Genomic DNA, 23,328 nt, shown 5'->3' with positions numbered 1-23,328 from the left:
GAAAGTGATGTGAATAATAATGGAGAGGTGCCCCAGCAGAGCTGATCGATAAAAATACTGATGAACAAAAACAAATCAATCAAGGCCATCACCAAATGGTTCTTCATAACAAGCTAATCCAAGGAGCTTAAGTAAAACTTGATTTACAAATGTCTTTTTGCACCCAGAGCAAAATCTATTTGCACCCAGTGAAAAAGAGGAAGGCCTTGAACGAGATGGGTTGACACAGTGGCTGCAGCAATGGGCTCAACCTGAGGACTGATTGTGAGGATGGCCCTGGACCAGGCAGGGTCTTGTTCCCTTGGGCATAGGGTCGCTATGAGTTGGAACCAACTTGATAGCATCTAACATTTGCACCCTCCTTTTTAGGGACTGACTCTTTAGGAAGTTGACTCTTGAGGACACTAGAATCACCCCACAAGGTGCCATTTTCCAATATGCTGTCCACAAATCTGTCCTCTCTGGAGACCCTCCTGATACGCATGTGTGGGTGATAATTAGTGCAAGACCACACACAGTTGTAGTGATCAGAGCTGGTCAACCAAACCTTCTATGCTAACAACTGTTAAAATTCTACCTCCTATGAAAGTCATCTCTCATGACTGAAAAATCATTGTCCAACTCCCAACCTGCCCACAAAGTCAACCTGGAAACCCAAATTTTCTCTCCATACCTCCCCCAAAACACTCAAGAACTTCAACTGGACTGACTCCCAGAAATGCAAGCTCCTCCCTTTTCCCAGAGCCCAGCTTCATTCATTCCCTCAACACACCTGTATTGAGCGTTGTGTTAGTCTGGGTACATTAGAGAAACAAATACACAGAACCTCATGTATAAGAGAGAGTTTTATATAAAGGTTAAGTGCACATCAAGAAAACATCCCAACCCAGTGCTGCCCAAGCCCAACATTAACCCATATGTCCAACACAAAGTCCTCCTTCATCTCACAAAAGACAAGCAATGATGCCGACTGCAGGAGGAAACCTGAATCAGTGAGTGTGTAAGCATCTCAGGCTCCACACGACTTCTCCAGCACCCAGGGCTGCATCAAGGTGAGTCCATGCAGCTTCTTCTTGGGGATGTCTTTCAGGAAGTGAGCCTTACCAGCTGAAGCAGGGAACTGGCTAAGGCAACTCCACCCTGGTCTGACCATTACAAAGCAAGAAACCTGAGAACTAGAAAGGCAAGGCTCACCGAGCCATTTATCCTACCACCCTTCAATGAACCCCACATGTGTTTATCGGCCAGGTTAGCACAATAAACTAACTACCTCAAGAGTCTAGTATGTACCAGGGCTCAGGATACACATATTAATAATAATAGCACATACTAAGGATTGTATGCCAGGCACAGTTGTAAGTGTTGTTGAGGCATTAGGGAATTTGCCTAAGGCCACACCTCTGAACCTAAGTCATTAGATTTCAAAGCTCCCAACTCTTGCCTAAAGTGCCTTCCTATTAATAACACAGCCTTTTTTAAAAAAAAAAAAAGGAGGAGCAGACAGGCTCATAAGTAGACAACCATAATACTTGATAACAACGATGCTAGAAATATCCAATGATAAAGGAACCCTAGTGGCGTAGTGAGTTAGGCGTTAGATTGCCAACCACCAGGTCAGTGGTGTGAAACCACCAGCCACTCTGAGGGAGACAGGTGAGGCATTCTTCTCCCATAAAGATTTATAGTCTCAGAAACCCACAGGGGCAAATGAACCTACTCTGTCCTGTAAGGTCAATATGAGTTGGAATTGATGGATGGCAGTGAGCTTGTTTGCTAGTGTACATTGCCCATCTATGCCTACCCCCTATATGGTGCCTCCCTCCATGTGCTCTCTGAGGTCCTAGCCATAGGCCTCCCCAGAGCGGGCCTGCAATGGCCTCTTTGTGAATCACTGGTCTTGCCTCCTAACGTGTGATTCCTCCCCGCCACCTCATTTGAAAGTTACTCCTCCAGGAAGAACTAAAGAGTCTCAAGGTCCATCTATTTCACTCAATCCCAGCCAGCCCCCATAAACTTGTCCGACAGTGGGGTGATTGGAGGAAGAGCAGAAATCCTGGCGTTCGGGAAAGCCAGGGCTGAGCTCCCTGCCAGCTGACGGGCTCATCATTCTGAACAAAGCCTGCACCTTTAGACTTGATGGAAAGTGACTGTGATGATGAGTTCTCAGGGGATCGAGGGCACAGAGAAGCATGCAAACGGTTCAGAGGCACCCAGCAAATGCAGGAATCCAAAGACAGCCCGAACCCCCTTCTCACACACATCTCTTTCCTTACGGCACCAGAGCGGGGCGCCCCCTCCTACCAGGATCGCAGCAGAGGAAGGCCAATTCACAGTGGATTAGTCCTGGGAAGGGGGCTGGGGGAGAAGGAACTGGGCCTCTCTTCCCTGAGGTGGCTCCTTTTCTCTGGGGCACAGACGGAGAAGTTCGGTGCCACGTCAGGCATTATCCCCAGAGACACAGAGCACGACTGGGGGCAGGCACCCTGGCTGTCCTGAGTCACACGGTCCTTCTTTTCCCTGCCCCTCACCCTGAACTCTGACTGAGCCCGGGTTTGGTCGGGACCCTGCAGGCTGGGCAGTGAAGGATGAAAATCTGTGGGCAGCAACGCTAAGTGTTTTCAGCACTGTGCGCCCGCGTGATGACAGAGGGCTTGCTAATCACAGCTGAAAGGGATGGCTCTTTGTGCCCTGGCTGTGCGTCTCCCTGGAGAAATCACTGACAGTGAGCCACAGCGGTGAAAATGGACTGTGAAATCCGGGGCCTGGCCACCCTCAGATCCGGTCTCCCTTCAATGACCAAGACCCCGCTTCCCCCAATGCTCCCAATATGCCGACCAAATCTTTGTGCCCCTCCTACATTCGAAGAGGTAGTTGCCCCAAAGCTTCGGGCAATGAGCCAGGGGGCGTGGGGTGTGGAATTGAATTTCCCCGCTCATTTCACCCCAGCGGGGACCTAACCTGGGATGCCATTTCCTGCTGGATCATTTTGTTGACTGCAGCACGTTAGAGGCACTCCGGAGCTTGGAGCCAGAAGAGCTGGGTTTGTGCCCTGGTTCTTTTGCCTCCCCAAATCCAGCCTGGACAGATCACTGAACCTCTCTGAACCTCATTCCCCACATCTGTAAAACAGGGACATAGTAGCTTTGATAGGAGTTTTCACAAGGGACAGAGTGAAGTACTCAACGACTTGCTGAAAGGTTGGTGGTTCAAAGCCACCCAGAGACACCTCACCAGCCAGGCCTTGAAAACCCTATGGAGCAGTTCTGCGCGCACACCCCACTGGCCCAGCCCACCCCCGGCATCAACAGGGCTGGGAGTGAACTCAATGGCCATTAGGAAATAGCAATAGCTTTGAAGGCAGTGGTCAGACTCAGCTCCGACCAGCACCCAGAGAATTTCCCGCAGTACAGCTCCCTGGACTGCTCCTCCTTCATTCCTGGAAGGGGCCTCTCACCTTCCCCAACTGGGTGACTTGACAACAAAGGGGAAGAGCTGCTCTTAAAGCCTGAGAGGGTGGGAGGGAGCAGGGGGCAGGATGTAAGGAATAAATCAAGTAGCTGTGTAATTAATTTAGAATAACTTAAGCGCTGAACGGTGAAGAGAAACAAAAGTGGTGACATTTAACGAATGTGTCAGCCGATATCTCACTCATTGCAGCTGTCTTTTTAAATGTCACACACCTCGCCATTCCTTTTCCTTGCAGCTGGAAGGCTTGTGCTCACACCCCCAGTCAGCTCTGCTTTCTGTCCTGTGGGTTAGCACGGGCACATGGTTTCAGGAGCAAGTGGTGCTAGAGGCTGCCTGAAGAGGAGACAATGGGCTTCCAGGGGTGCCTGCCCATCACCTCCAAAGCTGCAGCTGCTCCGCCAGGCACCCCCTACCCCCCCACCCCCGCTGGCCCATTCTCCTCGCCCTTCACCCACCTCCTTGCCATCAGCGATAACAGGGGCCACACGAAGAGAGAGACAATCAGTGTGCTTCTGTATAGATCCCCCATTTGTGCTGCTTCAAACTTCCCAGAGCTTGAACGTTTTCCAGGGAAAACCTTAGCTGAACTCCAGCAAAGAGACTGTCGTTCCAGAAAACTCCAGGCTCAGGGATTTTCATTCTGCACTGACTGGTCCCTTGGTTCAGCCTGATCTCTATAAATACCAGATACGGTTTCTGAGACCAACTTGGGGAACACACCAGCTGGGTCTTGACTTCTGGGAATAATGTGAAGCCAAGCAGGACCAGAGCTATTGTCACCCAGAACTGAAATCTCGGCCCCCTGATGTGAGCGCCCCCACTTTCAACCACAACTGCACAGCTCAGAGGGCGCCAGGGCACTGTGGAAGCCCACAGGGAGAGCTGTGGATTCTGGGTGGCATGGGAAGGAAGAAGGGCAGGGCTATAATGGTTAACGGCTCAGTCTTGTCCACGCCTAGCTGCTTAGTGACACATGACAGGCGGGCCATCCTCGCAATGTCTAATTCGTAGCTGGGTTGATCAGAGAACCCAAGGCCAGTCCTCCAGGAAACCATCACAGGACCTGTGTCTAGGGAGCAAAGCCAAACCACGGAACACCACGGCCCCCTGCCTTCTCACCAGCAGGCACAGGCGATGTCTTCCTCCATCGGGAACTCCCAGTTCTTGTCTGCATGATCCCTGGAGTGCCTCCTGACATCAACCAGCCCCACCTTCCAGTCACCTCCTAAGGTGACTCCGGGCTCCTTCACTGGACCCCAACTCGTATACACATGCTGCAAGATGTAAGGAGGCTCGCACATCCATCCTTGATCTCTCCTGATCTCCTGTCCTCTCCCAGACGAGCTCACTCTACCCCAGCAGCACCAGCTCCCCAGCTCCCCCCATGCTGAGGCTGGGTCACCAGCCAGCTGCCACCACCGTCCTGTGCACCAGGCCCACACTGCCAACTGCTGATGGGCAAGGTCCTCGGCCATCCTCCCACAGCCTAAACTCAACACATCCAACAGCCATCTGTGAAATTCAATATCACTGTTTCATGTGCTTACTCTAACCCCTCTCTCTCCCTCAATCAGCGCCCACGACCTTTATTCACTCTTCTCATGTTTTGGCTCCTTCTTTCTTATATAACCGTCCCATTCTTTGTCCCAAACCAAACCAGTTGCCATCAAATTGATTCCAGTTCATGGCAATCCCATGTGTGTCAGTGTAGACCTGACCTGTGCTCCGTCAGGTTTTCAGGGCCTCATTTTCGGCAAGCAGGTCACCAGGTGGTCCTCCGAGGCAGCCCTGGAGGGATTCAAACAATCAAACTCTTGACTAGTCGCTGAGCTCTTAGCAATTTTCACCACCCATTTTCCTCCTGGTCTCTCGTTGCCATCTCTTCCCACTTGGAATATCTACCTCTCACCTTTCTCTTTGCCAATCCAGAGCTTGGAAACTCTAATCCCTTAGGATGCAGAAGAGGATGTGGAACAAGGATATCAGTGCTGATGTCAGATGGATCTTGGCTCAAAGCAGAGAATACCAGAAACAGGTACTTGTGCTTTATTGATGATGCCAAGGCACTTGACTGTGTGAGCCATACCAAATTATGGATCACCTTGAGAAGAAGGGGGATTACACACACTTCGTTGTGCTCATGAGGAACGTGTACATGGATCAGGAGGCAGTTGTGCGAAGAGAACTAGGGAATCCCGCATGGTATCAAATCAGTAAAGGATGTGTCGGAGTTATATCCTCTTGGCGTCCTGATTCAATCTGGGTGCAGAGAACCTCGTCAGAGAAGCTGGATTGTGTGAAGAGGAAGGCAGCATCAGGACTGATTGGAAGACTGTGCCGATGCATAGCATTGCGTGCTGAACATGAAGCGGACTTGAAACCCCTGCTGATGACACTCCAGGATTGCAGCCTTCAGGACGGATTACAGCTCCATGGAAAGAAGACCCAAACCCTCACAACTGGACCCAGAGGTGACATCATGATAAATGGAGGAAAGATTGACGTTGTCAAGGATTTTGTCTTACTTGGATCCACACTCAGTGCTCATGGAAGCAGCAGTCAAGAGATCAAAAGATGTGTTGCATTGGGTAAATCTGCTGCAGATTTAGACCTCTTTAGAGTATTAAGCACAAAGATGGTTAAGAGCGAAGATGTTACTTTGAGGACTATTGTGTGCCTGACGAAAACCAGGGCATTTCAGTTCCTCATAGCATGTGAAAGTTGGACACAGAATAAGGAAAACCAAAACAGAATCTATGCACTTGAATTGTGGACTTCCTGAAGGACAAACAAATCTGTGTTGGAAGAAGTATGTCCAGAGTGCTCTTCAGAGGCAAGGATGGCAAGACTTCATCTTGCCTACTTTGGACATGTTGTCAGGTGTGATAAGCTGGACTGACTAGAGAAACTAATCCAGTGACACTCATGTATGGGTAGGGGAGAGCTGTGTGAGTCTGGGGACATTAGAGAAACAAATCCACAGAAACTCATGTATAAGAAAGAGTTTTATATAAAGGTTAAGTGCACATCAAGAAAACATCCCAACCCAGTGCTGCCCGAGACCACAAGTCCAACATTAACCCATATGTCCCACACCAATCCACAAAGTCCTCCTCCATCCCACAAAACACACACTATGACACAAACTTCAGGAGGAAAGTCAAGTCAGTGAATGTGTAAGCATCTCAACACTGGCAGGGGTCTCCACACGGCTGCTCCAGCACCCAGGGCTGCATCAGGCTAGGTCCATGCTGCTTCTCCTCAGGGATGTCTTGCAGGAAGTGAGCCTTGCCAGCTGAAGCAGAGAACTGGCTAAGGCAATTGCACCCTGGTCAAACCATCACAAAGCGAGAGACCCGAGAACTCAAAAGGCAAGGCTCACAGAGCCATTTCTCTCTCCACCCTTCAATTAACCCCACATGTGTTTATTGATCAGGTTGGCACAATAAACTAACTCAAGAGCTCTATATCAAGGAGTAATTATATATCAAGCAAACACCCGAGTCCAGATCAAGTCCATAAGTCTGATACTAGTCCATAAATCTATCCTCTTCAGACTCACCCAGCCACATTCAGCAATGCAGCATGCAGGAAGATCACAGCCAGTGGGCACAGCGTTGCATGGATCCAATGGCAGTGGCCACATCAGAGGGCTCGCAAAGTTCTCACCTGTGGTTCTTGGGCATGAACATGAAGGCAGAGAGATGGGGGGAGGTTCCCAGGGCCCTCCTTATGAGAAGGTCACGTTCACTAGGACCTGATTCACAGGCTAGATTCCACCCCTATACTTTTATAGCTTCAAGTTGACAGGAAATTATGAAACTACCACATCAGTAGAGACCAGTCCCTAGAGAAGGACATCGCGCTTGGTAAAGTGGAGGAGCAGAGAAAGAGATGGATGAACACAGTGGCTGAAGCAGTGGGCTCAGGCACAGGAACCATCGTGAGGCTGGCACTGGACTGGGCAATGGTTTGTTCTATTTGTGGCTATGGATTGGAACTGACTGGGTGGCGCCTAACACCAGCACCAGCACTTGCTTGGGTAGAAGGTGAAGCAGCCAGCACGAACGCAGAAGTCTGTGAAACAAAGGTAGAAGGCAGTTCTATGGGAGCCACCTGGTGTGCGCGATATTACGGCATTCAGGACGTTGTACTGTGAAGGGAGCACTGCACGGCCGCTGACTGTGGTGGCTGTGAAAAGCAGGGGGATGGTGGTGAAAGTATTAAAATTAAAATTTTTTAATTGTACTGAGCAAACTAATCAGATTCAGTCCCTGGACAACTACTTTGTAACCCCTACAAAGCTGTCCTCCGCTTCCCTCATAGTTTAATCACCCTAATACTTTTCTTAAGCACCCCACCATTACTCAAGCATTTTAACTGACTCTCCTTTGCCCATAGGGGAGAGAAAGAATAATGAATGTTTTCATCGAGCTTTAAACATTGCCAGGGACTTCCACTCACAAGAAACTGGTGATGCATTAGGCTAGCGGTCAAGTCTCTCCCTGCATCACCATCTCCAGCACTATTGCTTATATAGATTTGCTACCCTCAGGGTACTCTCCCTATCCACCCCCCACCCCCACCCCACTCCCCCAAACTCATAGGCCTGGTCAAGTGAAGAAAGAGCTTGGTAGTTGAGGGAGTCAAGGGTTGGGCGTAGTGGGTTACAAGGTCAGTAGTTCATAACCACCAGCTGCTCCATGGAAGAAAGGTGAGACCTTCGACTCCAGTAAAGAGTTAGAGTCTGGGGAGCCCGCGGGGCATTTCAGTAGGGTTGCTATGCATCAGAATTGACGTGTTGTGAGGGCGGGGGCAGGGAGAGAGAGAGAGAGAGACCCACCTCAGCCTTTCCTCGTGGAAAAGCCTCCCAGGAGAAGTCACCCTTCCCTGCATCCCCAGAGTGAGCTGCGGGGCTCACTTCCTAATTAGATGCGGGTGTGCATCGCTTTGTCTTATTGTGTTTCTCTCATTGCACATTCTCTGTGCCGCTCTTCGGAGATCAAGAGCGGGGCTTTTTCCTTGCCTGATTTACTCGCTAGGTATACAGGGGGGCGCCAGAGTGAGCCTACCAGGGAGGGTGCCAGCTACTGCCAGGAATGAGGAACAAGCCAGAGCAGACAAGAGACAAGAGCCCACAGAAAGCAGTCTCTAGAAAACAAAGCTGGTCGCTAAGTGAGGGCCCGCTTCTGCAGTGTTCACCAGCTTGCCTGGGCATTTGAACCACCTGAAAATGCCAGCTCCTCCGCACCGAGTCCCGATGCACTCGATCTGAGAGGGAGCCCAGGAAACTGTTTCTCAACAAGCTGCAGGTGGTGCTGACGCAGCCAAGGCAAGGTGCACACACGGAAAACATTTGGCCCCAGAAGTAGAGTCTGCTTGCCTTCATGGTGGGGAGTACATGGGTGCTGCAAATAATGAAGAGCTCTACTACCAGCTGAAAGTTTGGTGGCTGGATTCACCCAACGTGCCTTGAAAGAAAAGCCTGGTGATTCACTGCTGGGACACCAATCATCGACACCTCGATGGAGCACAGCCCCTCTTTGCGCACACGGGGTCACCGTGGATCAGAATTGACTTGATGGCAACAGGTTGGTTTGGGGGGCCTGGTTGGGACAGTTCTTCCTGAGAACGCCCTGGCCTGGTTTCTGATCACAGGGGGGTTGTGCTCTGAATTCCACATGGTCAGGATTGTGTCTACCCAAGTCCGTGCATAGATGGTCCTCCAAACACCCCAATAATAACCCTGGTGCTGTTGTGACAGCTCTGACTCATGACACCCCCATGTGTGTCAGCGTAGAATGTGCCCCATCGGATTCTCTGTGTCTGATGTTCCAGAAGTCGATGGTCAAGTCTCTCTCCCAAGCCTCCTCTGGGAGGACTCAAACCGCCAGCCTTACGGTGAGCAGCTGGACACATCAAATATCTGCCCTACCCAGTGACTCCACGGACAGTCTCAGGGTGAGATTGGACCCCCAAGGAATACCTGGGCATCCACTTGGTAGCATCTCGAGCAACATATTGTTGAATGGGAGGGGTGTTAGCAGGCAAGACACCCATGCATTCTGCAAACTCTGTCCCGTGGCCTGAAGACCACCTCCCACCGAAGCTATTACCGTTCAGTCCCCACTAGAGCAAGATGGGCCATCTGCTTCCCCTTCCCACAGCCTGCCTCTGGCTGCATGAGCAACAGCAGGTGCAGACAGGTGGATTCTGCCCGAGAGCATCTGCTCTCCACCTGGCAGGCCACAGGCTGGGGAGGAGCAGGGCCGGGAAAGGAGAGAGGATGAATTACATCCCTGAGCCCCTCCTCCCACCTCTGCTCCTCAACCAATTCTTCCTTCTGCTTGCCAGCAAGCAGTGTCCAGGCTCTGAGGAGACAATGGGAAGTAGAGGATTCAAGATTAGGTCTGATGGAAGCATCGGCGAGAAGGAAAGGGGCAGATCCCCGAGAAGGCACTCATCTTACCCACCAGCCCAATCCACGGAGCCTGAAGGTAGGAGCTTCAGTGAGCCTTGCCTTCAGTGCCCGGGAGAAAATTCTTGAGACGCTCGAAGCAACACCCTCGCTCCCCAGCTTCCAAATTCCTGTGAAAGAACTTCATGTAGCTGATTACCAAAACAAACAAACAGGCAACCCGGTCACCCTTAAGTCCACTGTCATTCACGACGACATCATCTATGCCAAGGACGACTCTGCCCCATAGGGTTTCGATGCCTGCTTTGGGAGGAAGAAGATCACCAGGCCTTTCTTCCAAGGCACCTCGGGGTAGACTGGAGCCACTAATTTTCTGGTTACCAGCCAAGTGTGTTTACCATTTGCGCCACTCAGGGACTCCTGTAGACGGCTACAGTGGCCTCCAACTCAAGGTGTCCCATGTGCCACAGGCTGCCCTCCCTCCATCAGTCTTCCTGAGTCCCTCCTCTTGGTATGGCATCAGTACATGTTCTGAATGCTCTTTGACGCCTCCTCCCCTCAGCTGCTGCATCCAATAAGTCACCAAGCTCTGTCCATTCCACCCACGGGATGTCTCATCCTGCGGTCGCCTCTGTCTCTGAAAGCTCACTGTTGCCTTGGTTCAAGACTCTTCTCTGGCTCGACGACTTCTCTCCTACCTGCCTGGACCCCTGGTTCCCAGCCTGGCTCTCTGGTGTTCCAAAGAACTGCTGGAGACCGTGTGTTTCACCTCAATGAAATCTTGGGAATTAGTAGTAATCGCGATGTGTTCAATGGCTGAAGTCAAACCGTGACGTCTCTCTGAACTCACTCACCGCACTGAGTCAGTGCTGACCCCTAGCGACCCCTGTGGGTTTCCGAGACCGTGACTGCTTATGGGAGGAGAAGGTCCACTCTTGCTTTCTCAGAACTGATGAGAGTTTCCAAACGCCGACCACGCGGATCACAGCCCAGTGTCTAACCACTACGCCACCAGGGCTCCCACAAAGGTGAATTAATGAAAGAGGTCTCCTGGGAGAGAAAGGTGGAGGCCCACTGCCACGCCACCTCCACATGCGTCCAGGTAACCACCTTTCTGGAACAAAAATCGAATGCCCTTTTTCTTGGGCTCCCCTGACCCCTTCTGTTCCCCATGCCCCCCTCCCCCCACATACACCCCCTGCCCTTCAGGCTCCTCTCTGTGGCATTCAGGTCCTGAAACTGTTGGGCCGCACATTTCCCCAGCCTCACTCCACCTGGACTACCTTTCCCAAGCACCCATGCATTTTCACTTCCCAGTGACTTTGCTGGAGCCCTGGTGTCGGAGAAAGCTGTGTGTCAGGCTGCTAACTGCAAGGCCAGCAGTTCAAGACCACCAGCCCTTCGACCCAACAGAAATGATGCTTTTTTGCTCCCATAAGGAGTTACCGCCTCCGTGAGGGAGAATTGACTTGATGACCACAGGCTTTGGTTTGGTGACTTGGGTCTGCTGTTCCCTTATCGTGGAATGTGCTCCCATTCCTCCTCTGCCCCTCCAGACCCTTCTCATCCCTATACTCCATTGCCAACGTTCTTCCTCTCTTCCCCCGCGTTCGACACCTCCTGGATCACAGCGAACAGCTCCTTCACAATATAGTTAGGGTCTCCCCCACCACAGTAGAGGCTCTTTGGGAGCTGGGGTCCCCACTGTGCCTTGAGTAGTCTGGCCCTGAGTAGATTCTTGGCAGATGTTTGCTGGCCCAATTGAAATGGGGATGAATGAGCTGATGACTTCTCTGTAGGTTAAAAGCACAGCATCCCAATGGCATATGGCTACCCCGCACCATCCATGGAGTGTAGGCGGAAAGAGCAGAGTGCAGCTCTGGAGGGTTCTGTAGCATTCTCCCACTGGCCCTGAGTCCAGACTGGCCGCTTAGGTCCGTGATGATCACTCACTGCCAATAATTTTAACATTAATACTATGAATACTAATAATAGCAGATCTCATCTGCTAAATGGCTATGACGTTCCAGGCACCATGCCTGCCAGCCTCTTTCCTTTACCTGATTTAGTTCTCACATCAAGCCTATAAGGTAAGTACTGTTAGTACCATCTCATTATGTGGCTAAAGCAGCAACCAAGAGAGGTAAAGTAACATGTCCAAGGCCAAAGGGAAGAGCTGGGCTTCCAATCTAGATGCACTTGACTGTAAGTACTCGATTGTGCCTCCGGAGACCCAAGGACCACCTCTACCTGAACCATCGGCATGGAGGACAGGTTTATCTTTGTTAAGAGACTGGGTGACACAGGGCATGTTGGGAGCTCAGGCCACAGTGGACAGACCACTGGCTGCTTGCTGTGGCCTGGCCAAAGCACAGGTTGCCCCAAGGTCCCTACACACGGCCTAGGTCTCTGGGAAAGGCTCCCTGGTGAGTCAGTGGTTAAGCACCCCATTTCTCATTTCCATCAGCGAAAAGACTTGGAGATGTGCTTCCATAAAGATTCCAGCCCAGGAAACCCTCTGGGCCAGTTCTACCATGTTGAATGGCCATGAGCTGCACATTGGCTCAATGGCACACAGCACGAGCCTGGTCTCTTTCTGCCCTGGAAATTTGAGCCCACGTCACCAAATATCATCAGATTGAAATAGCTGTTTCTGCCCCTGGCCAGTCTTCTCCCTCTGCAGGAATGGGCACTTACCTGCTTCCGATGACGGCTGTTTTGAACGTCCTGGCCTGTGTCGCGAAAAAAGGCTCGAATAGAACTGGGCCAGCAGGAAAAGGTAATTAGATAACAGTTTCTGATGAGGTGGGAGGACCAGCAGGTGTGTAAGGTCGGGAACCCAAGTCCTAGTGTGCATTTAATTAAGGAGCGCTGTTCTGTTCACACATTGGCTAGTGTCTTAGTCACCTAGCCTTGCTATGACAGATGGGTGGCTTTCACAAACAGAAATGCATTTGCTCATAGCTTCGGGGGCTAGAAGTCCCATGTCAGGGCCCCCACTCGAGGGGAAGGCTTTCTTTCTGTGTCTGCCTGTCTCCTCAGCTTGATTTCTGACTCCTCTGAGATCGCCATGTGGTTGGGCATCAATCTTCCCCATCCCTGCTTCTTTCACCTGTTTGCTGAATCCCTTTTATATCTCAGAAGAGGCTCCTTCCAGATACGCCTGACACTAATCTAGTTCGTGAGTATAATAGCAACAACTCATGCCTAAGTGGGATTCTCATCACTAAACCAAACCTACGACCAGCTAGTGGAGTCTGACTTATCGCCACGCTATAAGATAGAGTAGAACTATCCCCTTAGGCGTTTCCAAGACTGTAAACCTTTCTGGAAGCAGACTCACTCATCCTTCTCGTAGGGCATAGCTAGTGGATTCAGACTGCCAACCTTTCAGTTAGCTGCCCAACTCATAAGCCAGTTCTCCCACAGGGCAGTCGTTATAACACGTATCGAGGGCGGGTCACAATTCGAGCCATAACAGATGGGGGAGCGTTTCATAAAAGCCCACTCCACCTCTTCCCTTGTAACTCTGGGCTGGGGCGGAGGAGGCAGGTCGAGCCGCCAGCAAAATCAGCCCAACAGGAACCGTAGCAGCCAGAATCCCAAGCCCTCTTCCTCTGGATTAGGAAAAGAGTAATCAAAAGGGAACAGAGAGAGAATCCTGGGGAGGACGGGCTCGCATAACCCTGCCGCAGACAAAGGGTCGGAGGAAGGGGAAGAGATACTTAAAAATCAGTTAGGCAAGAGCTGGGAGTCATCCCATTAACATTCTAACAAGGCCGGGCTTCTGCGATAACAAAGGCCACTGTGTTTAATTAAGGGTATAAATGGTAGAAATATGAGACAGGCGCTTTTACGAGCTGTTAATGAGGTGGATGGGAAACCTCTAAAAATAAACCGTGGCGTGAGTTGAGAGGGTAATTAGGGGTGCAAAAATAAACAGAGGGTGTCAATTTGCAAGACGTTCACTGCAAAGGCTCCTCCATCATGCCCTCAGTGGGTAGGCCCAGGAGCCGGGCCAAGAGCATGGGTACCGCATCCTTTTGCCTTGTCTCCTTCCTAGACTTCTAAGAAGAAGAATGAGCTCCACACTCCACCCTTCCCAGCCCCCAGCCAGCTAGAGGAGTGTGAAGCAGGCTATGCTTTATTTAACTGGAAGTCCCTAAAGACATCTGAGCAAATATTAAGGGATGAGAGGCCTTAGCACTAAGTGATGAAAATCAGTCTGGTGCAGGCAATGGAGCTGACAGTCAGGAATTGTGCCTACCTGCTTGAGTGCACGGATGTAGAAACACATGGCTCTCTCTCTCTCTCTCTCTCTCTCTCTCTCTCTCTCTCTCTCTCTCTCTCTCTCTCTCTCTCTCTCGCATGCACACACACACATGCACACACTCCCTCACTTTGAAATTGAGGTTTCCAGCCAAGGCCAGTTACCGTACTCAGGAATATGGAGTAGGTGGCTGCTTACCCTTGAGGTCGATTTGAAGTGCTCTCAGACCTCCTACCTCCTTCATGTCTTCTCCCCTTCCCCAGTGCTGCTGGGGAAAAAAAGTTGGAAGTTGTTCTGTGGTCAGGGACATTTGGGAAATTCTGCCTGTAATAGTCCCCTCTGGCAGATGCGCATGAACACAATTGGTCACGCTGAGAACTCTAGTAAGATGTGGTAAAGGGGCCTCTGTGTGTTTAACCCAGCTCGTCCCAAACCAATCTGACCCGTGTTGGAGACTGAATTGTGTTCCCCCAAAAACAAAGGTTGTAATTCCTAACCTGTGTGCCTTTGGTTATAATCCCACTGGGGAATGAGTTGTTATTGTTGTGTTAATAAGGCAGAGTTCGTATAGGGTGTGTCTTGAGTCACTCTGTTTTGAGATATGAAAGACGTGAAACAAGCAAGTGGAAAGAAGCAGAGATGGGGGGCAGTTGATGCTGAGCCACAAGGAGATCTCCAAGGACTCAGAAGACAAAGTGATGAGACAGGGACCTTCCCTAAGAGCTAACAGGGAGCATAGGGTAGTTACGTAATCTTGTGTCAACTTGAGGATATTAAGAGTGACGGGGTGGAGTCTAGCCTGTCAATCAGGTCACAGCCTGATGATGCCTCCTTGTGGGCATGACCTCCTCATGAGGATTCTGAGAACTTCCTTTCTTTCTCCCTGGAGGTGGGCCACACAGTCTCTCTGCCTTTGTGTTCCTGTTGACAAGCCACTTCGATCCACGCTGATGGCAGCCAGAGCCCTGGAGATGCGTCTACCACCAATGGGTCCATCTACAAGACTTTTGACCCACTGGCCTGTGACCTTCCTGCCTTCAGCATCATTGCATGTGTTGCATGAGTCTAAAGAGAAATTTATGGACTAGTATCGAACATATGGGTGAATATCGGACTTATGGACTTGATTGGGACTGGACTGGGATACTTTCTCAATATACAATTGCTCTTTGATATAAAGCTCTCTCTTACACACACATGTCTTTTAATTTGTTTCTGTAGTCAATCGGACTAACACAGAGAGCTTCCTAAGCTGTGAGGAAGTAAATTTTGATTTGTTAATGATACCGTAGAATGAGAGACTCCTCTCTTCTAACCGATATCTAAAATGGGGGAGTAGTTTTGAAATTGTGCCCACTGTGGAGGCTGGAAGAGTTTAAGGTACCTGTTATGAATTGAATTGTACCACCACCATGCCCCATACCCCCCAAAAAAGAAGGAAAAGAAAAAAGTGTCAACTTGGATCTTGGCAGTTATGTAATGATGCAATCATCCCCATGACAAGCTCCGATGTGATCAGGATGGGGTGCAATACCTTATCCAAGTTAAAGACTTAATCTTTGATGGAAGGGGGATCATCTTAGGTTGAGGCCAACATCACCTTACATCTTCAACATCATCTTATAGTTTATAAGAGGTGAAGGGAGAGAATCAAGCAGAGAGGGAGGGGCCTACTACTACAAAGGAAAAAGACTAGGAGTGGAACATGTTTTTTGGATCTGAGGCCCTTGTGCTGAGAACCTCCTAGACCTAGAGAAAGACTGATGTGAAGACACTGCCCTCTCCAAAGAAGACCCAACCCACGTGTTGACAGAGCTGACAGGGAGAACAAGCCTTCAGCTGGGCCAGTGCTCTGAACTCAGATTTCTCATGTCCTAAATTGTAAGAGAACGATTTTCTATGTGTTAAAGCCATCCGTTTGGGGTATTTCTGTTATAAAAGATTGGTAGTGGGTATCCAAGATGGTTCTAATGAGGACACAAAAGGAAGTGAAGACAGCCCTCTGTCATCTTATGTGACACATGCAGCACTAGACTAGGAATTGTCGCTAGAAATGTGGATGCTAAATGTGCTTCGAATGAGACTTGAAAAGAAACGGACGAGCGTGTGATTCGACAACATAGAACCGAACCAAACTCACTGACACGGAGTCGATGCGGACTCATAGCGACCCTACAGGATTGGCTAGAACTTTCCCCGTGAGTTTCCGAGACTGTAATTCTTCACCGGAGTAGAAAGCCCCATCTTGCTCCCAGACAGCATGGGAAAGGAGGTGCTTTTTATGCCACGGGGAATGAGTTGTCTGGGGTCTACTAAACTGTTTGGTTGAAGATGGACTACTTAAGGGATGAGCCTGGGGAGTTGGCAGAGGGGATTTCCAAAGAAGAGCTGGAAGGAGTTGCACACTTCCTCCTTGCCACGGAGAGTAAACTGTAAGAAGAAAAAGATGCATTTCCAAAACGAACTGTGCAAAGTGAAAAGAGAGCATAAAGATTTGAATAATTCTGCTGCACAAACTCAGTGTGCGCACCCTAGAATTGTCCACATGGGTGTGGCCACATGGCTTTTGGTTAAAGAGATGAAACCTGTGACTTAGAGATCAAACCAATCACCAGGGGAAAATTCTTCCGCTGAGAACCAAGGAGACAGAGAAAGAATGAAAAGAAAGTACTATCTGCTTCTTGGAATTCGATGGGCAGGAACAGCCAAAGGTACCCCATATTTTGTCCTCCAAGAGAAGTGCCCCCCTGGATCAGCTTGGAAACCAGCCAAACTATTGGAAGAAGTCCATGAAGCGGGGTCATCCCCTTTTCAAAGGGCGACATCACGGCTTCCTAGGTTTAAAAGAATCAGATCTTCATCAACTCTGTTCCAAAGGGGGGGTGGGGTGCCCCGCAGGGGGCTGCTGCTAAGTTGTGCCAGAGAGATGGGGCTGCTGGCCAAAGCCGAGGGGGCAGGGAGACTGCCTTGCCCAGGGCGTTCAGGACGACCATGTCCAAGGCTCAAAAGAATGAAGCAGCCAGCATGGGGGTGCTCAGATGTGAGCGATAACATCTCCAGTGGGCCCGGAGCGGAGCTGAGCCCAGGGCTGAGCAGTCTCCACCCAAATCCAGAGAGCGTGGCCAACCCCCAGCGTCTGGAGGGCCATGCCAATGCTCAGATGGCTTCAGAGAAAAGAAGATTATGCCCAACCATTGGGGTGAATGCAAATGGTTCCGGTGCCTTCTGGACGTGCTTGGTGCCCGCTATTCCTTCTTTCCCTCCAATGTCTCCCATTTGCAGTGGGAGGACCTACCTTGTGCTGCCACACCATTGCATTTTTCTTTGGGAAACAGATAACTTGTCATCTAGATTTCATGGATTCACAGATAAATAGGAATTTTGCCCCCAGATGGAATACACCTAAAATCTCACGCATGTTTGATTTAGATGATTCAGAAAAATGGTAGTTTGGACTTGGAAATAATCTAAGCTTTGGGGGATGGTGTGATGGGATAAAGATGTTTTGCTTGAGGCAAGGACATAAATTTAAGGGTAGGGGAAAAGAGTGTGATGGGCTGGTTTGTGTTCTTCCGGAATCTGCACTGTCAATCTTAACCTCTAGACCTGTGGTTTTAATCCCATTTGCTAATAAGGTGTCTTTGTTATTTGAACAAGGAAGGACTAATATAGGGTCTATCTTGTTTCAGTCCCTCTTGAGATATAAAAGGAATTTCAAAAGTGACTAAGCAAGCATGGGGGAAGAGAGATGTCAGGGCACATAAAGATCGGCCAAGGACAGAGCTCAAGGAGACAAGCCCTTCCCCCGGAGCAGACAGGGAGAGTTCTTCTCTAACAGCACCCCAAATTCAGACATCGGCCTCCTAATCACGAGCGCAGCATTCTAAGCCAGATGGAGGGATGCAGTGACAGCCACCGCGAGCTGGAGCAATGGTGAGGATCGTGAAAGACCAGACAGGATTCCGTTCTCTTGTACTCCGGTCACTACGAGTCAGACCCATCGGATATCACCTAACAACCACAACAGCTCACGAGGAAGTCCGTTTCTATTTGCTAAACTACCCATCTGTGGCATTTTTGTTATGGATATCTAAGTCAACCATGTAACCTTTTCTCTGCATAATACCATTTGCCGTCCCCCAACGTATTGCATACTAGTACAATTTGAGGACATGAAGCACAGCTCTGAGGGCAGGGGAACTTAGCTGGAGGGAGGAACAACCATGGAACACAGAATTCTCCCTGCCTGTGTCCAGTGAGATCCTACCCAACTGTGAGTGCTCCCTTGGCTCTAACCTACTAAGTGGTAAATGTGGCCTCTGCCGTGTGCCCAATAAGGGATCCTGTGGTGTAATGGCTGCAAGCCTGGGTCAATGCTTCCAAAGGCTTTTTAGGAGGAAGACTTAGTGGTCTACTTCTGCAAGTATTACAGGCTAGAAAACCCTATTTGGGCGTCTGCTCCGTCACTTAGGGTCACTACAGGTCATCGTTGACTTGACAATCAAAGCAACCCAACAATATAACACCATACCTCCTTTCACATTGCACAGAAATTAGGGCGGCAGCAGAAAAGAAAAAAACCCATTTACTTAGAAAATAGAGGAAAGGAAGAGATCTCTAAGACCAGGTCATACTGTGGTTCCTGGTTCCAGCATGTATCAAATTCTGAAGCAACAGGGACACAGGCCAACGCAATTGGGAGACTGCCTACCTTCAGCAGCTGCACCGAATCCTGAGAACTAGCCCCCAACTGTTTTCTGTTATTTAGACCCAAGAATCACTTCTTCAAGTCTATTATCCTTCTCTTAATGGTACAGAAAGAAGGGGGCCACACAATTCTAGGTGTGTCTTTTCTTGACCATATCTCAGCCTTGGCTGTGAGAGCTGCCTCAGTAGGACTTCCTCTTTCCCTGGGGAAGACAGCATGAGAAATGCCTGAGGAGCTTAAGAGGGTATCGTGTTTCTCTGTAATGCCTTCTACCTCGCCCTCCCCCAAAACCCTTTTCCAATGGCCTAAATATCCATCTCTGTCCATCAGAGCCTTCATTTTGGCACTATAAACTCAATGAGACGGAAAATTAAGACTAGACAGCAGTTTGGCAAGGCCCATCCATTTCTGAATTTGGCTCTTAGTAATTAGAGAGCTCCAGCTATCGACAAAATGGACTTTCTGAACCAGAGTTACATAATCATCTGCTTTTTTTTTTTTTCTGTTTGTAAGTAGGAAATTCTGGGTAGAAACCTGTCTCATTGCTCCTGGCCTATATCTAAGGTTTATAAGTAATAAACAGTCTGCTTTATTATCTTTACACTAGGTCACCAGGCCCCCTAAAGCTTCCTCTTTAGGATGCAGAGTCTGGTCTCAAGGAATAGCAGGTGACTACTTAATTCATTGTTTCTTCACCATAATCACAGCCTGCGACTTCCCTATTCTATAAAGCAGTTTTTTAGAATTATGTCTCTTCTCAGATATACCCTAATTAGGCTCATGTTTTCAGGCTCGTTGACTTAAAGCCCCACTCCTGGTACCAATTTTTCTTCTAATTAAACTTTTCCCCATGGAGCTGGCATCCTGAATTCAACATTCTAGCCTCCTAAGCTGTGAGAAAATAAGTTTCTGGTTTTTGAAAGCTTTCCGCTGTAAATAGCAGCACCAAATAACTACATGGTTTAAAATCAGGAAAAATTGTGCAGAAGGCTGTATGCTTTTACACAATCTGCATGCTAAACGCGTATGCTCAGGGGCTGGATTATCCGAAAAACTTGACATCGGTAATAGAGGAAGATTTATTAACAGACTGTGATATGCAGATGACACTATCTTGCTTAGGAAAAGTGAAGAGGCCTGAAGCACATCCTGATGAAAATCAAGCCTTTAGTCAGGATCAGGCCCCCGCATCCACGAAGCAAAAATCCTCACAGTTGGGCCAGTGAGCCAATGAGCAAGATCATGATAAACACAAAGGAATGAATTTGTTAAGGATTTCATTTTACTTGGATCCACAATCAACACTCATGGGAAACAGCAGTAAAGAAATCAAACGATATACTGAATTGGGCAAATCTGCTGTAAAAGGCCTGTTTGAAGTGTTAAAAAAGCAAAGATGTCATTCTGAGGATTAAGTTGCCCCTGACCCACGCCAGACTATTTTTAATCATCTCCTATGTTCAAACGATGAACAAATAAATAAGATAAAGAAGTGGAGATTCGATGAGTTTCCATTATGATGTTGGCAAAGAACATTGAATATACCGTGGACTATCAGCAAAAAGAAGAAACGTGTCTTAGAAGAAGGGCAACCAGAATGCTTCTTAGAAAGGAGGATGGTGACACTTTGTCTTGTATACTTTACACGTGCTATCTCTCAGGAGGGACCAGGCCCTAGAGAATATTATGCTTGGAAAAGTACAGGGTTGGTGGAAAAGAGAAAGACCCCAACGATGTGAATGAGCACAGCAAAGACCGAGGACAGGGCAGTGTTTTAGCCTATCGCTTACAGGGTCACCTGGAGTCAGGGCTGACGGACAGCATCCAACAATAACAATATACATAGGGGAGGGCATCGTGGAGGAGTTCGCCACTGAAAGCACTGACCACAAGGACATCTTTTTCGACCAGACAGATGATGAGCACTACATCCCCAGGACGGTACTGCTGGGCCTGGAGCCCCGGGTGATCCACTCCATCCTCAATGCCCTTCTGCCAAGCTCTACATCCCGGAGAACATTACCTGTCAGAGCACGGAGGCAGAGCGGGCAACAGCTAAGCCAGCGGATTCCCTCAGGTAGAAAAGATCCATGAGGCCATTTTTGATATCATAGATTGGGAAGCAGATGGCAGTGACCGTCTGGAGGGCTTTGGGCTATGTCGTTCCATTGCTGGGGGGACAGGCTCTGGCCTGGGCTCCTACTTCTGAGAATGACTCAATGAAAGGTACCCCAAGAAACTGACGCAGATGTACTCTGTGTTTCCCAACCCGGAGAGATGGAGTACTGCAGCCCTCTAACTCGTGGCTGACTCAGAACGCAGACTGCGTGGTGATGCTGGACCACCAGGCCCTGAACCGCATTGCCACAGACCGCCTGCATATCCAGAACCCATCCTTCTCCCAGATCAGCCTGCTGGGGTCCACCATCATGTTGGCCAGCACCAACCCCCTGTGCTAACCCAGCTACGGGAACAATGACCTCATCGCCCGTTCATCCCCACACTGAGGCTCTGTGGTATTATAAAGAGACTTTTCCCCAGGTTTGTCACCCCCAAAGACATGCCAAACACTAGAGGCTATTTGTCAGCACATGGTGGGAGGTCAGATGCTTAGAGACATCCTCCCTGAAGGCAGTAAGTTGCCAGACAACTGTCTGGTCCCACCACAGGAGGGGCCTACTCCCTGCTGTTAAGGACAATGGGCTACTTCTCTCTAAAGGCCTGTGACCATCAGTCTGGCTCCCGTAGGTGGAGTTTACACCCTACTGATAGTGGTTTCTACAGAGCACCAGAGAACTGGTCAAACCGGCTCAGTGACATCCAAAGTTAGGCTGCCATACTGAATCTGGGATCTGCCCATTTTGTCACATGTATACCCCCAATCCCTCCCTTTCCTATTGCGTGGATACCCCTAGATGATCCCCCTCTCATTGCTGTAAAACCTATAGTGCAACCCCTTCCTGTGCCGTCTTTCCCTGTAAATAGGTGGTTTGCATGCCCCCCCCCCAAAGATATTTAAGCCCAGGTTAACAATAAAGAGCTCTCTCCCTTGCCTCTCCCTGGCTCCGTGCTCCTCCTTCCTCTCTCCCGTCCTCGCTCCCATCTTCCCTTTCCCCTTGCCCTCTTTCCCCTCCCCCTCTCTCCTGCCCTACATTCTCCCATCTCCACGTGGACCACCAAGTGGGGCTGAGGTGAGCATGCTACTATGAAATGTGTCTGACTTCATTATTTCAATCTTTCTTGTATCTCTCATGCTCTCTATGATTTTATTATAATCTTTATATATCTCAACCGTACAATTTGGCCCATTGAACCTGAGATTAGTTGGGGGGGGCTGGCCTTTCCCCCACAAAGCTCCGCTGCCTTGTGACTGGCTACACCCCCCTCACCACCAACCGGTAGCTGACCAGTGTGTGGAAGCCCCGGTCCTGGATGTTATGAGGCGGCGGTTGGAGCCAAAGACCATGATAGGGTCCACAGGCCGGGATCGCCACACCAACCACTGCTGCATCTGCATCCAGGGAGAGGTGGACCCCATCCAGGTCCACAAGGGCCTGCAGAGGATCTGGGAATGCAAGTTAGCCACCTTCACCCCCAAGGGCCCAGCCAGCATGCGGGAGCCCTGTCTTGGAAGTCTCCTTACCTGCCCTCAGCCCACCGGGTCAGCAGGCTCACAATGGCCAACCACACCACACAAGCACCTCCTCGCTGTCTGACATGGACCCTCGTCTTCCTTATACGTTGGCCCAGGCCGCGCCTGATTGACTGCCCTCAGCACAGAGCAAAGGCCTGTTGAGTCCCTTCCTCACCCGGAGGCCCATTCCTTTTCCTCTCTTGACACATGTTAATGAAGCACTAGCAACCAGTCCAAAAGGGAGGGGGAGAGGCTGGTTTTAGACTGCCCCCCCTACACCAAAATCCATGACTGCTCGAGCCCTTTATATAAAACGGCTTACTTAGTATTTACATGAAATCTATGCACATCCTCCCATATACTTTTCCCCTCCCATAGACTTTAAATTATCTGTAGATTACTTATAATACTGAGATATAGTCAATGAATAGATCCAGCTAGCCATAATCCCTTCTGTACTATATTTCAATTCTAGCCTCTATGACCTCTAATGGGCAGGTTAAAGTGTGATGTATTCTGAGTCACCACCTTCATATCTAATAGAGTCGCTACCCTCTGTTGCCTTAGGGATGTGGTCTGCTGAAAGACAAAAACCACCCCACCAGCAAAGCCATTCCTCTACGTATCAGTGCTGTCTCAGAACAGGATCAGGACCGAGAAATCCTAGGACCATCAAGGATGAAGAGCCACGAGTGGGGCACATTGGAGATGTCTGTCTGACGTGGTGGGGTCAAAGCCAGAGACACCACGGGCTGCAGCGTGGAGACCAGGAGACAGAGCAAAGGAGCCAGGTTGAGACTCGGGGTAGAGACCATGAGACCGTGAGACTA

The 23,328-nt window shown here is 49.6% G+C and overlaps 1 pseudogene; it reads left to right on the top strand.

Annotated features, from left to right (window-relative positions):
- Nucleotides 1-17,147: 17,147 nt before the first annotated feature.
- Nucleotides 17,148-22,660, top strand: LOC142437159 (tubulin gamma-2 chain pseudogene; annotated as a pseudogene).
- The last annotated feature ends 668 nt before the right edge of the window (nucleotides 22,661-23,328 follow it).

This window comes from Tenrec ecaudatus, chromosome 1 (assembly GCF_050624435.1).
Source record: "Tenrec ecaudatus isolate mTenEca1 chromosome 1, mTenEca1.hap1, whole genome shotgun sequence".
Lineage (NCBI taxonomy): Eukaryota > Metazoa > Chordata > Mammalia > Afrosoricida > Tenrecidae > Tenrec > Tenrec ecaudatus.
The sequence above is the reverse complement of the archived record's forward strand: the minus strand, read 5'-3'. Positions and strand labels throughout refer to the sequence as shown.